The 19,047-nt window shown below is 49.8% G+C and overlaps 1 long non-coding RNA gene and 3 other non-coding genes across 11 annotated transcripts; all 4 read right to left on the bottom strand.

The window, feature by feature from the left end:
• Window positions 1-8,108: 8,108 nt before the first annotated feature.
• LOC115510110 lies at window positions 8,109-15,110 on the bottom strand. Of its 8 annotated transcripts, none has more exons than XR_003967618.1 (6): window positions 14,175-15,110; window positions 12,732-13,087; window positions 11,031-11,101; window positions 10,165-10,326; window positions 8,572-8,673; window positions 8,109-8,453 (listed from the first exon to the last, which is right to left on the bottom strand). It is a non-coding gene; the product is annotated as an uncharacterized LOC115510110 (long non-coding RNA). The 8 variants fall into 8 exon arrangements; XR_003967617.1 differs by lacking the exon at window positions 10,165-10,326 and having other exon boundaries at window positions 12,732-12,806; window positions 12,938-13,087; XR_003967619.1 differs by lacking the exon at window positions 10,165-10,326 and having other exon boundaries at window positions 12,732-12,806; window positions 12,995-13,087.
• On the bottom strand, window positions 10,567-10,697 carry LOC115511349. Its single transcript, XR_003968013.1, has one exon. It is a non-coding gene; the product is annotated as a small nucleolar RNA SNORA71 (small nucleolar RNA).
• LOC115511346 lies at window positions 12,073-12,205 on the bottom strand. Its single transcript, XR_003968010.1, has one exon. It is a non-coding gene; the product is annotated as a small nucleolar RNA SNORA71 (small nucleolar RNA).
• On the bottom strand, window positions 13,513-13,645 carry LOC115511347. The gene has a single exon (XR_003968011.1). It is a non-coding gene; the product is annotated as a small nucleolar RNA SNORA71 (small nucleolar RNA).
• Window positions 15,111-19,047: the final 3,937 nt, after the last annotated feature.

Raw genomic sequence — 19,047 nt, 5'->3', positions numbered from 1 at the left:
AGCATACCTCTGATGAAATCATTGAAGTGTTGTGTTTTTTTTACCTCGGAAGGCCCAGGAAATGAGCCAGCAAGGTCCGATGACCTTACCCAGGAAAATCCAGGGTGTCTAAGAGTGAAGATGGGAGATGGTCAGCAAGGATGGTGAACGATAATGAACCAAAGTGAAATATTTGCCTTGAATGCTCAGTTAGTTACCAAAGGCTGATGTCCAGCCTACTCTGTTCTGTGCTGATAAACTCCCTGTCCAGCTAGCCCCCACTGTCCCCTGAAGGCAGGAATTCCTGCCTCTCCAAGCCAGCCTCGGGCATAAGGTCTTTTGTCCAAGATCATTTCCTCTAGCATCTCCATTAGAAGTCTGTCACCATCTGTCATCTCTCATGGAGAAGGCAGCTTTGTGAGGGGTCTCGTCATTGTCATGTGAAAACCTGCAACCTACACCATCCCCTTCCAAGACAATGGGTGACTTTTCTGATCTGACCACTTCTGTGTCCCTAGACTCTGACTTCCAACCCCAGTCCTTCTGGGACAATTCAGCAGGAGTCCTCCCGAAAGCCTGTGGGTCACCCATCTTCCTTCTCCACCTCCATTCCTGAGGGACCTTTCTGAAGCCGGAAAAACATCTGGGCCCATCCCTGGCGCTCCCTTGTCTGAGCGCACGGGACAGCCCATTCAGGATTTTCCTAACTGGCCACCATCAGAATGCTTCATTTTCAGCTGAAATCTGTGATCAAAAATTGACCCATTCGTATTTTCAGAGCTCAACATGTCACCCTGATTGCCGGATGCCTCGGTTTGGTGGTATATTTTCTTAAAGAATCCTGTTGAAAGTTCTGCCCCTGGGTGGCGGTGGGGACAGCCTGCATTCAGAGGGGGTTAGGTATTAGGGAGCCCTCCCCCACCCAGCTCTTACGAACAACAAAGCTGACATTTTCGTCTCCTTCTGCCTGATTCCTGCTTCTCACCTGGCGTGACTCAAGAGAATTTAAAGTGACAAGATCAGGGGCGCCTGGGTGGCTCAGTCGGTTGGGCGGCCGACTTCGGCTCAGGTCACGATCTCGCGGTCTGTGAGTTCGAGCCCCGCGTCGGGCTCTGTGCTGACCGCTCAGAGCCTGGAGCCTGTTTCGGATTCTGTGTCTCCCTCTCTCTCTGACCCTCCCCTGTTCATGCTGTCTCTCTCTGTCTCAAAAATAAATAAACATTAAAAAAAAATTTTTTTTTAATAAAAAAAAAAATATTCAATGTAAGCTCAGGGAGAAAAACAGGTCGATAGTCCTCCCGTCGTCTAGTTTTCTAGAGTCTAGAGAAAACAAAAGATGTTTACTTTGCTAATGATGGTAATTAACAGAAATGGCTAAGACAGTATTAGGCGTAATTAAAGGGAGATGCAAGATAACACAGGTAGTTTGCTTCAGGGAATTATTAGTTTCCCAGGATGGTAAATTCACTATACGTACATTGCTTTTTGTAATATGTTCATAAGGTTAATTATATTTTGCAAATAAGCCCCCCACTTTTTAAAGCCTCTAAATAATAAAAACAATGTAAAAGGTTATACTGTAAACGTCCACGTTTTAGTAAGGATTTTTGGACTTGGGTTATAATACCTACCGTGTTTCAAAAACCAAAAACCGGTATTAAAAATTTTTGACAAAGTTGGCTCAATGAATTTATCCGTCAGGAGAAAGGTTTATACATCTTTTACTGCACGGTTACATGGTTGGCACATTCACAAAACTAAAATTAGAATTTAGGGGGTTTTGGTTAAATTAACTATTCTGTACCCACTTTTTTTAATCCCTGTAAAATTGACCTAGTGTTATATTAGTTTCAGGTGTACAAAATAATGCTTTGACACTTCTATACATTCCTTGGTGCTCATCATGGCCAGTGCACTTTTTTTTTTTTTAATGTTTATTTTTGAGACAGAGAGAGACAGACCATGAACAGGGGAGGGTCAGAGAGAGAGGGAGGCACAGAATCCAAAGCAGGCTCCAGGCTCTGAGCTGTCAGCACAGACCCTGACGCGGGGCTTGAACTCACAGACCGTGAGATCGTGACCTGAGCCGAAGTCAGACGCTCAACCGACTGAGCCACCCAGGCGCCCCGATGGCCAGTGCACTCTTAATCCCCTTCCCGGATTACACCACGTACCTCCCCACCCACCTGCCCTCTGGTAACCACTGGTTTGCTTTCTATAGTTGAGTCTGCTTTTCTTCTTTGCTCATTTTGGTTGTTTCTTAAATTCCATGAGTGAAATCATATGGTATTTGTCTGATTGACGTATTTCGCTTAGCATTATAGTCTCTAGCTCTATCCATGTCATTGCAAATGGCAAGACTCCATTCTTTTTTTATGGCTGATTAATATTCCACTTGTGTCCATCCGACATCTTCCTTACTCGTTCATCTGTCGATGGGACACTTGGGTCACTTTCCTATCTTGGCTACTGTTAAGTAACGCCACAGTAAACACAGGGGTGCATATATTGTTTCAAGTCAGTATTTCCATTTTATTCGGGTAAATATCCAGTAGTGGAATTACCGAATCAGGTGGCAGTTCTATTTTTAAATTTTTTTTTTTAAACTTCCATACCGTTTTCCACAGTGGTTACATCAATTTACATTGCCATGAACAGTGCACAAGAGTTCCTTTTTCTCCACGTCGACAACTTATTTTTTGATACTAACCATTTTAATTCACATGAGGTGGTATCGCATTGTGGTTTTTTTTTTTTTTTAATTTTTTTTTTCAACGTTTATTTATTTTTGGGACAGAGAGAGATAGAGCACGAACGGGGGAGGGGCAGAGAGAGGGAGACACAGAATCGGAAACAGGCTCCAGGCTCCGAGCCATCAGCCCAGAGCCTGACGCGGGGCTCGAACTCACGGACCGCGAGATCGTGACCTGGCTGAAGTCGGACGCTTAACCGACTGCGCCACCCAGGCGCCCCAGCATTGTGGTTTTGATTTGCATTTCCCTGGTTAGTGATGCAGAGCATCTTTTCGTGCGTCTGTTGGCCATCTGTATGTTATATCTGGCATACTCCGGATTCGTTTTAATAAAGCTCCTTATTTTTTTTTTAAAGTTAAGTTTCTAATAGGTATTTACTTTTTGCTGCGATTTTTAAAATACTGGCTCATAAGAACTTTTTCTTACATTTGAAAATTGTGTTCATATATTGTCCTCTGACAATTCTTCCCTTTCCCTTTCCCAAATTCAGAAAAAAATAGTGAAAACGTCCTTTAGTCCTAAACTGTCTTTGGGTTTCCTTGAATGGCCACCAGATTACACAAAGATTGCCCCGATCACCTTAGAAGGGATAAAAGATATAATTACATCTTTTTTTTTTTTAACATTTATTTATTGTTAAGAGACAAAGAGAGACAGAGCATGAGCAGGGGAGGGGCAGAGAGAGAGGGAGACACAGAATCTGAAACAGGCTCCAGGCTCTGAGCTGTCAGCACAGAGCCCGATGCGGGGCTTGAACTCACAGTGAGATCAGACCTGAGCCGAAGTCGGATGCTTAACTGACTGAGCCACCCAGGTGCCCCAAGATATAATTAGATCTTATCCATTCTCTAAGTTTTAATCAACTCAAAACTTGTGAGAGCTCTTTTTCCAAATTTAGGATTAAAAAAAAACCACCACACAAAACAAAAGAAGTTCCATTTTCCTGAGTTATTTATGTATAGACCATATTAATATGAAAACATTTGAATAATTTTGTACTTTTCGGCTTAAAAGAAACATGCTCCTGCCAAGCAAAAAGACGGGGACAAGAACGGTCTACAGAGTGATTTGAAAGTTTCAGCATCCCTGTCTATCAGTGACAGGGTACACACTTTAGGATATAAGCCTAGAGCTACTAGTCGATCAATGTCTTCGCAGCGTTTATGTTCTCAGTCCAAGGTAATCCTTCACGACATCCTCGAAAATCGTTACCCCTCAAAAGAGGCTTTCACTCTCTTCCACTCTGACCACCTATATTCGTTACAATTGTTCAGTCTTACCGCCCGTAGAGGTAAATGGCTGTGGTCTTCAACGCTGGTGGGAAAAATTTAAAAGCCTGACCAATGATGTTTGTCGTGCATGGCCTGTCTACAGCTGAATTCTGAAAAAACTGTGTAGTCTGAAGCCAAAGCCTCATGGCCCCTATACACCCCTCCAGATGGATTGTATCAATGGTCTCCAATAAGGAGATAAGTGTTTGCGTCATTATATATTCATTCAAGGACAGATCCAAGATTTCTTTTCAGAAAATCACAGCTTTGATGGGGACCGAGAAAAGTTCATGTTGTAACAGGCAAATAAATCCTTATTGAGCTCTGTCCCCTGTGGTCTTTATCAGACTATTAGTTTCCCATTTCTCCTTGAGGCAATTTCGTTTGATGTTTTCTCGCAATGTGCTCATCAAAATATAAATTTTTATATACAAAAAGTGATCTATATCATTCCCTAAATTTGGCTTTACTTTCTGCTCTAATTTTTATTCGCATTACTTCTATTTTCTTTTTTATTACATATTAAATCTCGGTCTTCTATTTCAAGCACTGAGGCTTAAATTTCTCCTTAGTAATTACTTGAGCTACAATTCACAAACTTCGGTATGTAAATTTTTATTATCATTCCGTTGTTACTATTTCTAATTCTGCTTACGGTATCATCTTTGATGAGGTATTTTCAATATGTTTTTAAATTTCCCAAACATAGGGATTTTTTCAGACCTGTTTTTGTTGTTATTACCTTTCTATTGCAGTGCAAATGTAGTTCATAGGACACAGATTCTTTGGTATTTGCCTCATGTTTTATAACCCAGAATATGAACAGTATTTATAAAGGCTCTTTATATGCTTGAGAAAAGCATGTATACTCTAATTTGGAGATAAATGTTTTTAAGCCATCTATTATTATGCAAATCTTCTGCTGTAAAAGGAATGGAACTACTTTTGATTGCCCACAAATTTCAGCATTAGAAGTGAAATAAGTCAGTTAGAGAAAGACATACCATGTTTTCACTCATGTGGAGCTTGAGAAACTTAACAGAAGACCATGGGGGAAGGGAAAGGGGGAAAAATTGTTAGAGAGAGGGAAGCAAACCATAAAAGACTCTTAAATACAGAGAACAAACTGAGGGTTGATTGGGGTGGGGGCGGGGAGAGGAAAGGGGAAAATGGGTGATGGGCATTGAGAAGGGCACTTGCTAGGATGAGCACTGGGTGTTGTCTGTAAGCGAGGAACCACGGGAATCTACCCCCAAAACCAAGAGCACACTTCACACACTGTATGTTAGCCAATTTGACAATAAATTCTATTTTTAAAAAAATTAGGGGCTACACCATGAAAGCCCCCAAGGCCCAAAAGAAGTATGATCAATTTCGGTATGGTGCAGAGAAACCTTCAATAAATAATAGTAATAGCTATCAGTTACGAAGTATTTCCTAAAGGGACACACTACTCAGGCTTTCACATGCATCGGTCTATTTAATCCCTACCTCACCCCACTCTTGTAAAGGTGTGGGTCTCATTTTACAAGAGGAAACCGAGGTCAGGTAGTGGAAACTTGCCTTATGCCACCCGGGGGGGGGGGGAATAGACTCAGGTCTGTGTGACCCCAAAGCCAGTGACCTTACACTCCTGCAGGCGGCCGCCCCAACTTTGTCCGCCCACACTCAGAACTACCCTAAACATCCCGACAGGGGATGTCGCACCACCGTGGGCTCCTAGAGTAACAGCCTTTCTGTAAAGGTGTCCAGCAACCCTCTTCGTTCACGTAATTAGCCCTGAACTCACCTTCTAGACCAGTGCTGTGCTGTCTGACTTCACGTTAAACAAAATTCAACCCGGTCAATTTGAAGATCTAGTCGGCTTTATTAAACAAGGAGTCGGGCAGCATCCCACCCAGCCTGGAGAGAAGAGAGGTAGGGCAAGAGCCATTTGCAAACGAATGCTTCCAGGCAAGGTTGCTTTCCAACGGGGAACAGGAGGGGAGTCTAATCATGCAGATTATTTCATCTTCCTTTGGGGATGGAGAGAGCCCATGCAGGGGACTCACAGGCACCCATCAGAAAAATTTCTGACCGGTTAAGACTGCACTTCCGCAGCGAGCTGACGCTGCGTTTCCATCAGGTATTAAGCCCGGGTTTGGGGACTTGGCCTACGTGACGCCATTTTGGGCCTCTGAGTTTTCTTTTTAACACTTCTTGCAGTGACAGGAACAGTCTATGCATCTGCGCGGCCCGACACAGCAGACGCTTGTGGCCACCAAACATCTGAAATACGGCTGGTGCAAGGGAAGATGTGAACTTCACGTTTTTATTTGTATCAATTTAAATAAACAGCCACGCATGGCTAGCGGCTCACCCTGAGGGACTGCAGTCCTATAAGCTCCGTGAGGCCTCCTGTGTGTTGTGTTCGGAGCAGTATCCCCAACCTATAGCAGTGCCCAACAGAAGCGCACGTTCCAGACATTAAGCATATAAACACCACATTGTAGAGACCTTCCAGAGATACCGTGAGAACCCAAACGTATTCCCCATCGTATCCCCACTTTCAGCATGGGCTCTGGCTCATACATAAACGCGCTTTTTTTTTCTTGTGATGAATGAACCTTCACTCTAACCAGCTCCCATACTCCCAGTTCTTGACTGTACAATGGAAATCTCCCATTACCTGATCCATCGGGCCCTCCGGTAAGCACACAATTCCCGGCAAGAATCATACCTCCCTGGCCTGAAGCCTAGCTCCTGGGTCACCTTGGTTGTTGACGCTCTTCCCAGATTTGTTCAGGCCCTAAAGACTGGGGATGGCTCACGCTTCACACGCCCCAAGCGCCGCGAGGCAGGCATGACCTGGCACCTGGCGTCCCCGTGCACACTTGTGAAGTCCGGGCCCATGTTGTGCTGCTGCGTCTCCACAGCAGCCAACACTACCAACTTCAGGCAGCTGACCAAAAGTCAAAGGACGGTCCACGGAGAAGGCAGAAAAAAAGACACTTGACTTCTGGATGCCGCTGTCGGGAACTGGCCGGCAGAGTGAACACCTGAGGTGCGGAGAACGCCTGCCTCCCACAGGCGCCCGTCAAGGTATCAAACTCACTGAGGCAAGTCCGATTTCCAATGCAGAAACGGGACAACGCGGCCTTTCATCATGGCCTTTGGAGCCTATTTCCTCACACAGACCCTTCCATCTTTAAAATGGGAATTAAAGGGGCGCCTGGGTGGCTCAGTCGGTTGAGCGTCTGACTTCGGCTCAGGTCATGATCTCACGGTCTGTGAGTTCGAGCCCCGCGTCGGGCTCTGTGCTGACAGCTCAGAGCCTGGAGCCTGTTTCTGATTCTGTGTCTCCCTCTCTCTGCCCCTTTCCCGCTCATGCTCTGTCTCTCTCTGTCAAAAATAAATAAACATTAAAAAATAAAATAAAATAAAAAATAAAATGGGAATTAAAATGTTCACGCTTGCACACCCTTAGCACATCATCACCTTACTGCAATTACTGATTTACCCCAGTTATCTCCACAAACACCTGACCTTGAGGATACCCCCCAGGTCCACCGATGACAGTTACTCCACGCTCACCCTGCCCCCACCTTTACTCAGTAACGTGCCCTCTGAGGCTGACACCATGTATTTTATACCCCAGGTAAGTTGACTAACTCGTCCCAATTTGCCCAGGACCTGCCTGGATTTAACAATGAAAATCCCAGGTCCTGGGAAATCCCTCAAACCCAGCCAAACCAGGACAGCTGGCCACACGGGCAGGCATTTATACTCATGAGCCGGGCCCCAGAACTCAGGCCACCCCAGCCTCCTCGATGGCATCACTGCCTGCCTCATTCCAACCCACCCGGTCACCTGCCCCCCCCTACCAAAGCCCTGGCCTGTTCTTCAACACCCTTGACTTTTTCATGGGCCCTCAATCTGAGCCAACTCTACCAGCACCTGGTCACCTCCTTGTCCTAACTGAACACCTCGGACAGTAGCCTGGGTGCCAAGCCTCAGGAGCCTAACAGGAAGAGGCTCACGGGTGAAAACACGACTGGAAGGCGATCCATTTCACGTCCAGCCTCAGCAGCACACAGCTTGTCAGACGACTTAAAAGGTAGACGCGGCAAGTCCGTAAGGTTTATTGAATGAGTAGGCAGAGGGGAAAGTGATGAGTAGCTGGAATGCGAGAGGAAAACGTTCGCTCATTCAAGTCATTCCAGACACAGCAGAGGGACGCGGGGCTGACCTCCCATCTTCGGCTTCTCGGGGCACGGCTGTCCCGACTCAGAGCCAGCTGGAGCGGACCCGGCCGCAGCCCCAGCACCTCCCTTTGATGTCACGTGCGGAGCCAAGAGCTGCTCCGAGGTGCTCTGAGCGGACAGCACAGGGTGCTCTGGGGATGCTTCGCATAGAGGACTCCCTCTCCATTCTCTGCCCCTCTGGTGACTACTAATGGCACCCAGAGAACCTACAAGAAAGGACAAGTGAGACCGATGATGATGATGATGGTTTGGAGTTCCCACCCACATAAATGCAAACCAGCTTCCCCGCTGCCTGTGGGTCTCCGGCACTCGGCACTAACTCACCTCGGAGAAAAGTCTCAGCGAACACACATCCCACGTCATCCCGAGGGTCAATGACTCACGGCCTTGGGACTTACTTCAACAGCCTCCGGACCGAAGGCTGACCTAAGAGGGAGAAGCATATAAGCATTTAATCTCCAGGCCACCTTCTCCCCAAGTGACATCACTGAGAAGGTCCGCATCAACCAGGCCTAGGCTCCCAGTTTACACGCGCCAAACTAGATTGTCACCAAGATAGAAAGGATGATAAAAGAAAAACATCTTAAAGATCCAGCTTTTATAAGAAATCACTTTCTTTCTAGGAGTTCACGACCAGGGCAACTGACCACACAGAGTAATTCTCAGGGAGACAGCTCAGCGCTCACTGTTGGGAGCTTGGCACTGAGGAACCACTGCATCTTGACCAAAGGGAGGGACCCTCATCCTCAGCAGCTCTCCCACACACGTTCACGACTCGACTGCCCAGCCTGTCACAAGGCCCCAGCAGCTGCCATCCTGTTCTGCGAAGACCCACTTAACACGGCCCGGCCGTAAAAGGCAAATGCCAGCTAAACTTCCAACAAAGACTTGTTCTGGTGAGGTGCCCCGACCTTTGAAGGTCAACACTGCTGGGCCCATTTGAAGGATAAATGAAAACACGTCGTGAACGCTTGAGAAGATTACACAAGTGACTCCCAACTCAACCTGCAGGACTCCACACCCAGGGGTTTGAATGACCAGGCCTGGAGGGGGGGTAGGGGTGATATAAAATGTCTTCAGGATGGTCGCCATTGTCCCTTGAATCCTCCAGCCTGGCTGAGGAGCCCAGGACCAGGAACTAGGCTGTGGGACAGGACAAGCCCCTGACGCAAAAGGGGTGGAGAGCAGGTCTGAAAGGCAAGGGGACCTCAGGGTTATCAGAGGACTCCTGGGCACCGGGTGGTTCACATACACTATTCTGACTACCTCCACATCATCGTGAGATGGAACAAAAACATGCAGCCCGGCAGGATCCCACCTGCAAGCACGAGACCTGAAGGCAAACGGAAGGGGTCTCAAAACTAGACGGGAGCCCCCAGGCCAGAAGTCTGGGATGGATACCTTGACCTCGCCTCCAACCTCACCTCACTTCTTACCTGGGAGCCAAGACATGCCTCCCAGGGGCACCCGTTGTACCTGAGTCTACAAAGCGAAGGCACCGTCGCAAGGTTTCTGCCTCCCTGAACACAGGGGCAGCGCACAGAATGAGACGCAGACGGTCAGCCTGCTGTTGACGAGGACTACAGAGTGCCCAGCCTGCAACATATACCCTCACTGACACGAATCAGGAAGCAAGCTAGGAAATCTGGAGTCTACAAATAGATTTCAGAGATCCACAGGACTCAGAATTTCTTCTTCAGTCAACCCCCGGGGTCACCCTTTGCAAAAGAACCCACAAAGCACAGATGAAGTCAGTGAAGGGAGACCTACAAAGAGGGTGATCCATCAACACATCCTTCTCCTGTCGGCGAGTGACAAGAGAGCTCCTCGGGCTTCTGGCTGACCGTGACAAACGAGAACTATTTCTATTGACTCAGAATTGATAGAACTCCTCCTTGCCCCTACAGCAGGCCCCACCTTTGTTTTTCTTTCTCCATTTATTTAACGTTTCTGACAGCTCCTGGAGAAGCAATGCATGCTGTGCTCAAGAGACAGTCAAGGAGCAAAGACGACAGACACACGAGCGCTGAATTCACACACTGCCTTGACTAACGTGTTCTTGCGGACTGGCCTCGGCTCCTGTAAATTCAAACAGCAGAAGCCACGATTTCCAATTCTTACGTGTGCCCTCGGGCGCTATGTGAATTTATACCAGTGTGAAGTCCAAATTAAAAGGGAGGCTTGTTTCTGACAAGAAAAGCCGTAACGTGGAAAGACAGAATGAGCCCCCACAGGTCGGGGGGCTAGCCCAGTTACCACCTCACATGGGGGCCAGCTGAGGCCCCAGCTCAGAAGGGAAGGGCAGGGGGAAAAAGCTCGTGTGGGAAAGCTCCAGGGTTTGGAAAGGATGGCTGGACCCTTCAAACACGGGAACTTCTCTCGGTGACTCCTCTCCCTGCCCTACCAATGACCAAGGCACAGGCAGCCTGCGGTCACTTTCAGATACGGGAGCAGAAAAGGACAGAAAGAGCGCCAGGAAGGATGGCTCACAAAGCCAGACATGCATGCCTCAGAAACTGGACCAAGGTCTCTGGTGCCTAAATCTACAGGCTTTCCCTCACAGCACGGTGCTGACACCAGGAAGGAAGCCCTTCACCAGCGCGGCTTTCTAGAGGCCTGTTCCCCCCCCTCACTACATGGGGGATTGCCTCCCAGCCAGGACACAACCGGGAACTCATGGATGCCCACTCTCATCTCGCTGCCTCATCCAGACCCCAGGGCACACGTGTGTGACTTTACGGATGCAAAAAGACACAATTCCAGAGAAGGCTCCAAAACCTTACCTCGGGGCATTTGTGGCCTCGCGCCTGGCTGTAAGACACCTCTCACGGAGCCTCTGGACATGCAGATCCACCTGCAAGAGACAAGCCGTGAACGAGCACTCACAACAGGCCTGGGGCGGGGCGGGGGGAGGGACGCAGAGGGTACCTGGCACAGCGGCCAGTGGACTCCAGCACCCACAAACGTGGGCCATTGCTACCAGGACTTGGACAGCCACACTGCTGTCTCAGGAACAAGAACAACTGAACTCTAGGAAGGGACCTGGGGAACATGTGTGACAAAAGTAACGTCAGTGTTATCCTATGTACCCACAATCAACTTGCTGCTAAGCAATCTGTATCAAAAAGTTGTCAAGGCCAGGTTTTGGAGAGCGAGCCACGCCGACCGGCAGCAATGAGCCTGGAGCAGGAGGGGTAACGGGTGGTGGGAGGGCCCCACGTCCTCCATCTAGTGCGTAAGGGCTGCCTACGTACGCATTCTCAACGACGACGTCCTGCCCAGCTGGGGTACTACTCCCTTCCTTGCTCCTTAACCTAAGAGCAGAGGGAATGTTACCCCCAGTGGACCACAGGCCCAGCCCGTGGCCAGGACAAGAGAAACACTTCCAAGGAGAGCAGGATGCCTCAGCCTTGAGCAGGTACGGTCTCCCCACTGACAGTCCAGAGTGGGAAAAGCCCATTGCCTCACTGTGTAGCATCTCGATCTCCCCCACCTTGTTCTGTCTTGACCCAGTGCTACATGTCAGACACCAAGATGGAGACACTGCCCTCGAGATCACAGCACAGGGGAATGACAAGCAAATCACCAACATCCAATGTGTTCAGGGCTGAGCAACGGGGCTGAGGGTGTGGGAAGCGGTGCAATGAGAAGGCAGAGAATGCTTCCCAGGGAGAGCCCTGGGGGAAGAGGGAACCCTGTCAGCACTCCACCACCGGCCCATGAACAGAAACACGCTGAGGCGGGCCCTACTCGGCAAAAGGGCACTCAGTGAGCCACCCAGCGCCAGGTACCAGAAAGCAATACAAATCAGCGGACAGAGAGATGTGTACGAAAGCTCCAGAGTTTGGAAGGGACAGGATGGGCCCTTCCAACACGGGGAAACGCTTTCGGCAATTCCTCTCCCTGCACTATCAATGACCAGGGCACGGGCCGCCCACGATCACTTTCGAATGCAGGAGCAGAGAAGGGCAGTGAGTGGGCCGAGAAGGGAGACCTCGGACAGCAGCCCAGGAACTGAGTTGAACTAGGAGCCCAGCAGACAGGCCAATGGCCAGATTTACAGCCTAAGATCACAGAAGCTTCCCCTTATCTGCACAGACGATTTACCGCTCCCTACCAAGAGGTGAGGAGACTAACTGCACAGAAATACTGAGGATTCATGGTTCTGAAAGACTGGGTGTGGGTGATCACAGAAGAGCGCTCAGGTTCACTCAGCTGGGAACCGGAAAGGAGTCTAGGTTTGCCTCTAAAACGCAGCCCTCTCTCTGTCCATCCCGACACCGCTGCTTGCCTCTCAATGTCACAGCAGCCTTCATCAGGGGCTCTCAGGAGCAGAAGAGGGACCTGACCTGTGCCTACCAGCCTGAGGGGACACAGACAGCTGGGAGCAGCGGGAAGAAGGCACTCTTTCCCACACCTCATCACCTGAACCCCTCCAGCCTCACAGCCCGCACAAGACCTGAGCTCTAGAGAATCCCACTTACCTAGGACCTCCCAATCCATGTTCTTCTCCCTGAGGTCGCCTTTCACAAACAAGGAACAGCAGTCACGACCCACTCCTGCAAGAGACAAGAAGCCTGTGGCACTGCTTACACGCCCAGGAACCCACTATCTTTACCAACAGGAAAACACTGGGGGAATCTGGGTCTTAGGAGGTAAGCACACTGAAAGCCTGCCTCCCTCCCTCTACCTTGTGCTTGGTCACCTAAGGTTGTCCCGTTTTGGAACCTCTGAATATAGAAAGAACCTTGCGACTTTTCCTTTGCCTGCGTTACCAACGACCAAGAAAAAGGCAGCCTGTAATCACTTCAACGCAGGAGCAGAAAAGGACACCGGGCTGCTGAAATTAGAAACCAGTGTCAGAAGACCACGGCTGTGGCTCCGCCACCAACTCAGACACACAGACACAGGACCCACTCTCGTTCTCCCTTTTTATTTTTTATTTATTTATTTTTTTAAACGTTTATTTATTTTGGGGACAGAGAGAGACAGAGCATGAACGGGGGAGGGGCAGAGAGAGAGGGAGACACAGAATCGGAAACAGGCTCCAGGCTCCGAGCTGTCCGCACAGAGCCCGACGCGGGGCTCGAACTCCCGGACCGCGAGATCGTGACCTGGCTGAAGTCGGATGCTTAACCGACTGCGCCACCCAGGCGCCCCTCGTTCTCCCTTTTTAAAGCCTCACAGAAACTGCGCTGAGCCAGGCATAGAGCGTACAACAAGACAACAGGTGCCAAGAGGCACCTAAAAAAAGGTGGTGAGAAGTGTGGGAAAGCTCCAGGGTTTGGAAGGGACAGAGGGGACCCTCCAAACACGGGGAAGTGCTTTCTGCAAGTCCTCTCCCTGCACTATCGATGACCAGGACACAGACAGACCATGATCACTTTCGAATGCAGGTGCAGAAAAGGCAGAAAGTGAGCCAGGAAGAGAGAAGGCCCAATAAGCCCCCAGCTGCCCAGCCAAGCCCAGGACCCTGAGCGCCATCACCATCTCATGTAAACACGCCATCTCCCGTCATCAAGAGGGGGCACGTGAAGACCAACTCGCGGCAAAAATGCCTACATTGTTTAGTCCCCTACAAATACAGACAGACGATCTACTATGCGCCACCAACCGTGGGCTCAATGACAAAGAACACAGACAAGACTTCTGTCCTCCCAGAGCTCTGGCAGTTTCCCCACTTAAAACACAGCGGAGCTCAGAAGGACGTGACCTAGCCAACGTGATGCGCTCGCCACAGGCTGAGGCAGGATCTGAACCCAGACCTCTCTGGCCCCCAGATACACCCCCATCCACCACACCAGGCCTCCTGGGGGCTTTCTCAGGACCCGCAGGAGCTCCAGGACGCCCCCCCCAAACCCCCCACCGTGGTGTGGCAGGAAGGCAACGAGTCCCTGCTCAAGGATCTCCTGAACAGCAGCACTTACCCAGGCCTCACCCCCCGGACACCGCGGGGGCACATCCGGCGCTGCGGCTCAGGGTCCTGCAGCAAAGAAGGGGGCGCTGCCTGACGCACAGCCCCCAAAGCCGTCCAACGGAGAGTTTCCATCTGCTTCCAACAGAGCCCCAGAGCCCGCAACGCCTACGCAGGAGACAGCACGGGGAAGGGGCTTTACTGCAAAACAAAGACACCGGAATCGGTCTCTGCCGCTCTGGGGCCCCGCGAGCGCCCCCAATTGAAAACTCACGCAACCGCTCTGCACAACGGGGGTTTTAACGCTTTCTCTTAAAGGCTGTTGACAAGAAAACGGGTTAACGCTCACATGGTCACTTCGTGGGCAACCGATGAAGCGCTTTGGGGGATTCGAGGCCCAGAGCCGGAGGTGGGTGTGTGCGTGAAAATCACGCGGCCCCGGGAGCTCTTCAGGCCCGGGGCCACACGGGGATCCGCACCACTGGCGGCGGCACTCGGTCTGCGCGTCGCCGGACCCGCTTCTGGTAGTTGGCGGGACTCGAGTCTTCCCGGCGGAGGGGTGAGGGGGGCTGAGGGCGAGCGATCCGACCCGGGACACGCATCCTGAGAGGTCCGCACCGACCTCTCGGTGGAGGAGCTGGGCCCGAACCCAGGGGCGAGGCCTGGAACCGCGGCTGACCTCCGCCGGCTCTCCCCGACTCCTCGGGCCTCAGTTTCCCCGAAAGGTGGTGGGGGGCAGACCACGCGCCCAGCGATCCCCACAGTGGACTCACCCCGGGCAGCCGCGACCTATGGCGCGGGACAGCGGCCGAAGATACAGCCGACAGTGCGGGAAGCTGCGGATGTCTGAGGATTGTGGGAGATGGAAACCGGCGGCGTGGACGGCTTGGGAGAACCGGCCGGGCGACCACACCAGCCGGAAGCTCCTCTTCCGCCCAGCGCCGGCGGAAATGCAGCTGGAGCGCGGGTGGCGTCCTAGAGCGGCGTTTCCGGGAGGCGGATCCCGCGCAAACGGCCCTGCCGCGCCCCCTGGTGGCGCGGAGCTCAAATTCTGACTCCGTAGGGCTTGGAATAACTTCCAAGAGCCGCCTGAAATTTGGGAAATAACATTCACTCACTTGTTTTGCTTTTCTCTTTATTCTGCTTTTGCCACTGATTTGTCATTAACTTGTAGAAATGGTTGCTTTTCCACGTGAGCAGCTGTTATTAGCAAGAGCTCATGCTGATGGCAGGGAGTTTGGACCATAGGGTTCTTGCCTGATTGACCGCTGTATTCATAGTACTTAGTTTGGTGGCTGGCACAATTGAATAAATGAATGAATTCTGACCATATATTTGGACATTGTCAGAATAAAATATCGTTCTGATGCCCTGAAAGTAGAACGTGAGAGTAACAGGGAAAAGTGGGCAAGTGCTTTGCTAAACTTAGTCCTAAAAATGAGTCTTTGAAGCAGTAGGGGTTTGATCAAATTTGCAGAGTGGCAAAGAAGATGAATAAAAGCCCCATGCTCCCGAAAGGACACTGCAGACAGGCATGAGACGGGGCTCATGGCTCCCAAATCTCACAAGCACTCACACTGCCAGCATCCTGGGCCACGTGTACCTCTCCAACCTGCCGCAACCCTGCCATTAACTCAGCCCACATTCTGAAGTGTAAACTTCCGTGTGCCTGAGGAGGGGGTTCCCCCCCCCCCGTCAGATCCCTGGTGCTAACCAGGTCAGCACAGTGTGGAAATCCAGGCCTGACGGATGCAACCGAGGAGGGCGGTGGGGGGTCTCTGAAGGTGAAGCACAGAGCAAAGGTCCAAAGCATGGTAGTTGCTACCCTTTAGTATTTCTGAGAAAGCTTCTGTCACTGTGAGGACACTGTGGGATTGTTCAGGAGGTTGAGAGAATGTGCTGTGAAAAGGCAGCACTCTCAGTAGAAATACAAGGCTACCCACATGTGTAATTTAAAATGTTCTAAGAGCCACGTTAAGAACATACCAAAAAAAGGTGAAACTAATTTTAATAGTAGATTTCATTTAAGCCAGTATAACCAAAATATTACTTCAGCAGGTATTTTTAAATTTTAACGTACTTTTAAATGATTAATGATCACTGGGTGTTGTATGTAAGCGATGAATTCTGGGAACCCACTCCCAAAGCCAAGAGCACACTGTATACACTGTATGTTAGTTAACATGACAATAAATTATATTTAAAAAAAATTATTGATGAGATATTTGCTATCTTTTTTTCTCTGTACAAAGTCTTTGGAATCTGGTGCATGTTTAATACTAACAGCACATTTGGACGAGCTGCATTTCCAGCGCTCCATAAGCCACCGTGGCTGCTGGCTGCTGTGTTCATCAGCTTTTGGATCAGCCCTTTCGAGCCAGAGGAGCGAAGAAGCAAGCAGGAGGCTGAGAGCATGTCCCTTCTACAGTCCCCAGCACCCCCATGAATCTGGGACATTCTAGACGGGGCAGGGCCTCCCGCGTGGCTCAGGTTGGGGGCCTTATTGTCCTGAGCTGGAGATTAAGGCAAGGGTGCCCTAAGAAAATTGTGAAAGAGCAGAGCAATGATTCAATCCTAGATTACTCTCCTGTACGCTTTGCTCCCATGATGCCAGGGAAGGGATCTGGGGCAGTTTATTTGTGCATCCCCGGTGCCTGCAAGAGGCTAGGATTCTAAGAGGCGTGGCTGACGCTCATTAATCATTAGTGTAACAGGATGTTAAAATGGCCATTTCAGCAAGACACCAAGGTGGCATATATAGGTAGGCATGATATAGGGAGAATATAGGTAGGAATGAACTGCTGAACAACAACAAACTGCTGTTATGGTAAGCAAATTGTGGCCCAATGTTGGCAATTTTTGAAGGTTCCGTCTAATAAAATGGCAGCGGCCTTCCAGAGAAAGTATTGGACCAGATCTAGAATTTACTGCTTGTGACTCCAAATTCTCTCTTCCAAGGTGACGGTATTCGCAGTATACATAGCCATTAAAAAGAGGGAGAATTATGAATTCTATTTCTTAAGATAGTCCCACCCCCTGTCCCCAAGAGGGAGAACAAGAGGAGTATCTGAGTACCAGGAGTTCCAGCAGAAACATCTGGGGGCTTGATATAGGTTACCTGAAGGTGGGGAGCACAGGTGAGCCCCGCATACCCTACGCCTCAGGCCAAGGTGCATCATCTTCTTCCGCAGGTGTAGAATCTGGGGTAGTGAGGCAGGTAGAATAGGGACATGTCGGGTAACTTCCGGAGGAAGGACAAGGAACAGGGAACTGGCCTGGCACCTGTTGAATAACAGGATGCCCGTGGCCAGGATTAGCCACCGAGATGCGCAACTGCAGCATAAATCCCCAATTAACCTGCAACTGAAGACAATGACCCGTCCACTGGGGGGCGCTAGAGGACTCCTCCTAGATCTTGACTGCATACGAAGGTTCCCAAGAGAAAAATCAAGGCCAGCGCAAGGGATCAGGCTGGCGCACGCGTAATGGTATACAGGGGTCTTGGGACTATTTCCAGAACCCTACAGGAATGTTCCACCTGTTGATTATAACTGCCTGTTAATCAGAATCCCACATCTACGCAGCGCCACTCAAATTCTCTGAGCGTGCCTGTACAACCTCCTCTTCGAGCGTGTACTTTTGCTTTACAATAAAGCTTCTCATTTATGTTTTACTCTGATTCTGCCTTGAATTCTTTCTTGCCGCAAAGTCAAGGACCTGGCACCGGCTGGGGGTTGACGGCTCAAGACCCGAGAACTTCCCCAGTCTCCCGTGTCAGTAGGAATGTCCATCTGCTACCCAAGATGTCCCGCCCAAGAGAGAGCCCGCTAGGGTGAGGAGACCCCAAGGAGAGAGCCTGTTCATATCCCTAGGAGAATGAAGGGTGCAGGAGTGGGTTTCCCCAAAGAAGCCCTGGAATAAAGAGGCCAAGAGAGAAAGACTTACATTAAATATGTGCCCAACCTGGAGACTAGTCTCCCCCCACCTTAATCTTTATTCCATCTGTTCTGATCCTGGAGCTATTGGGGATAGGGAAGTGGGTGGAGTCCTCCTGGTGAAGAGAAACACATTTGGATAAGGGAGAAGTTTCCTGCCCCCCCCCCAACAAATAGCAGCCCACCCTATGCTTGGCCCCAGCTGGTGAGAGAAATCTTACCTATAAGTTATCATTGAAAATGTGGTTCGTATATTGGACTGGGCTTTTAAAATAATTGAATAAAAACTATGTTCCCTATTTTTTGTGATTGTAATACTTATTACCTAAGAACGATCAGAAAAGCTATGAGGCCTGCCTTATAGTTTTCCAGGGTCAGGGAAAAGATACTTCCATTTAGAAAGTCTAAAGAGGGGCACTTGGGTGGCTCAGTCGGTTGGGCGTCCGACTTCAGCTCAGGTCATGATCTCACAGTCCGTGAGTTTGAGCTCTGCATCTGGCTGTGTGCTGACAGCTCAGAGCCTGGAGCCTGTTTCAGATTCTGTGTCTCCCTCTCTCTCTTCCCCTCCCCCACTCACGCTCTGTCTCTGTCTCTCTCAAAAATAAATAAACATTAAAAAAAATTTTTTTTAAGAAGAAAGTCTAAAGAGACAGGCAAAAAAAAAAAAGTATGATTGCATACCAGGAGTCTTGCTTTCAACAAACTGGTCACATTAATAAAGATATGGACTGTGGCTGGGAGGCCAACATTCCACCATGCTGGAGTTTGTGACCTCACAGTGGCTGAGAGATCCCTGTGGTCTAGAGCCCCTTCCTTGGGGCTCTAGCTTGTTGGGCAGATTGTTCCAAGGAAGTGGTGTCCAGGGTCCAGGCTGGAAGCCAAGAACCAGCCCTGTGAGACCTGCAGGAGCTCCAGGCCCTGTCCCCTTACTAAGAATGCCCACCATGCTGG

The sequence above is a fragment of the Lynx canadensis genome, chromosome A3 (assembly GCF_007474595.2).
Source record: "Lynx canadensis isolate LIC74 chromosome A3, mLynCan4.pri.v2, whole genome shotgun sequence".
Lineage (NCBI taxonomy): Eukaryota > Metazoa > Chordata > Mammalia > Carnivora > Felidae > Lynx > Lynx canadensis.
Note: the sequence above shows the minus strand (reverse complement) of the source record. Positions and strands in the feature narration are given on the sequence as shown.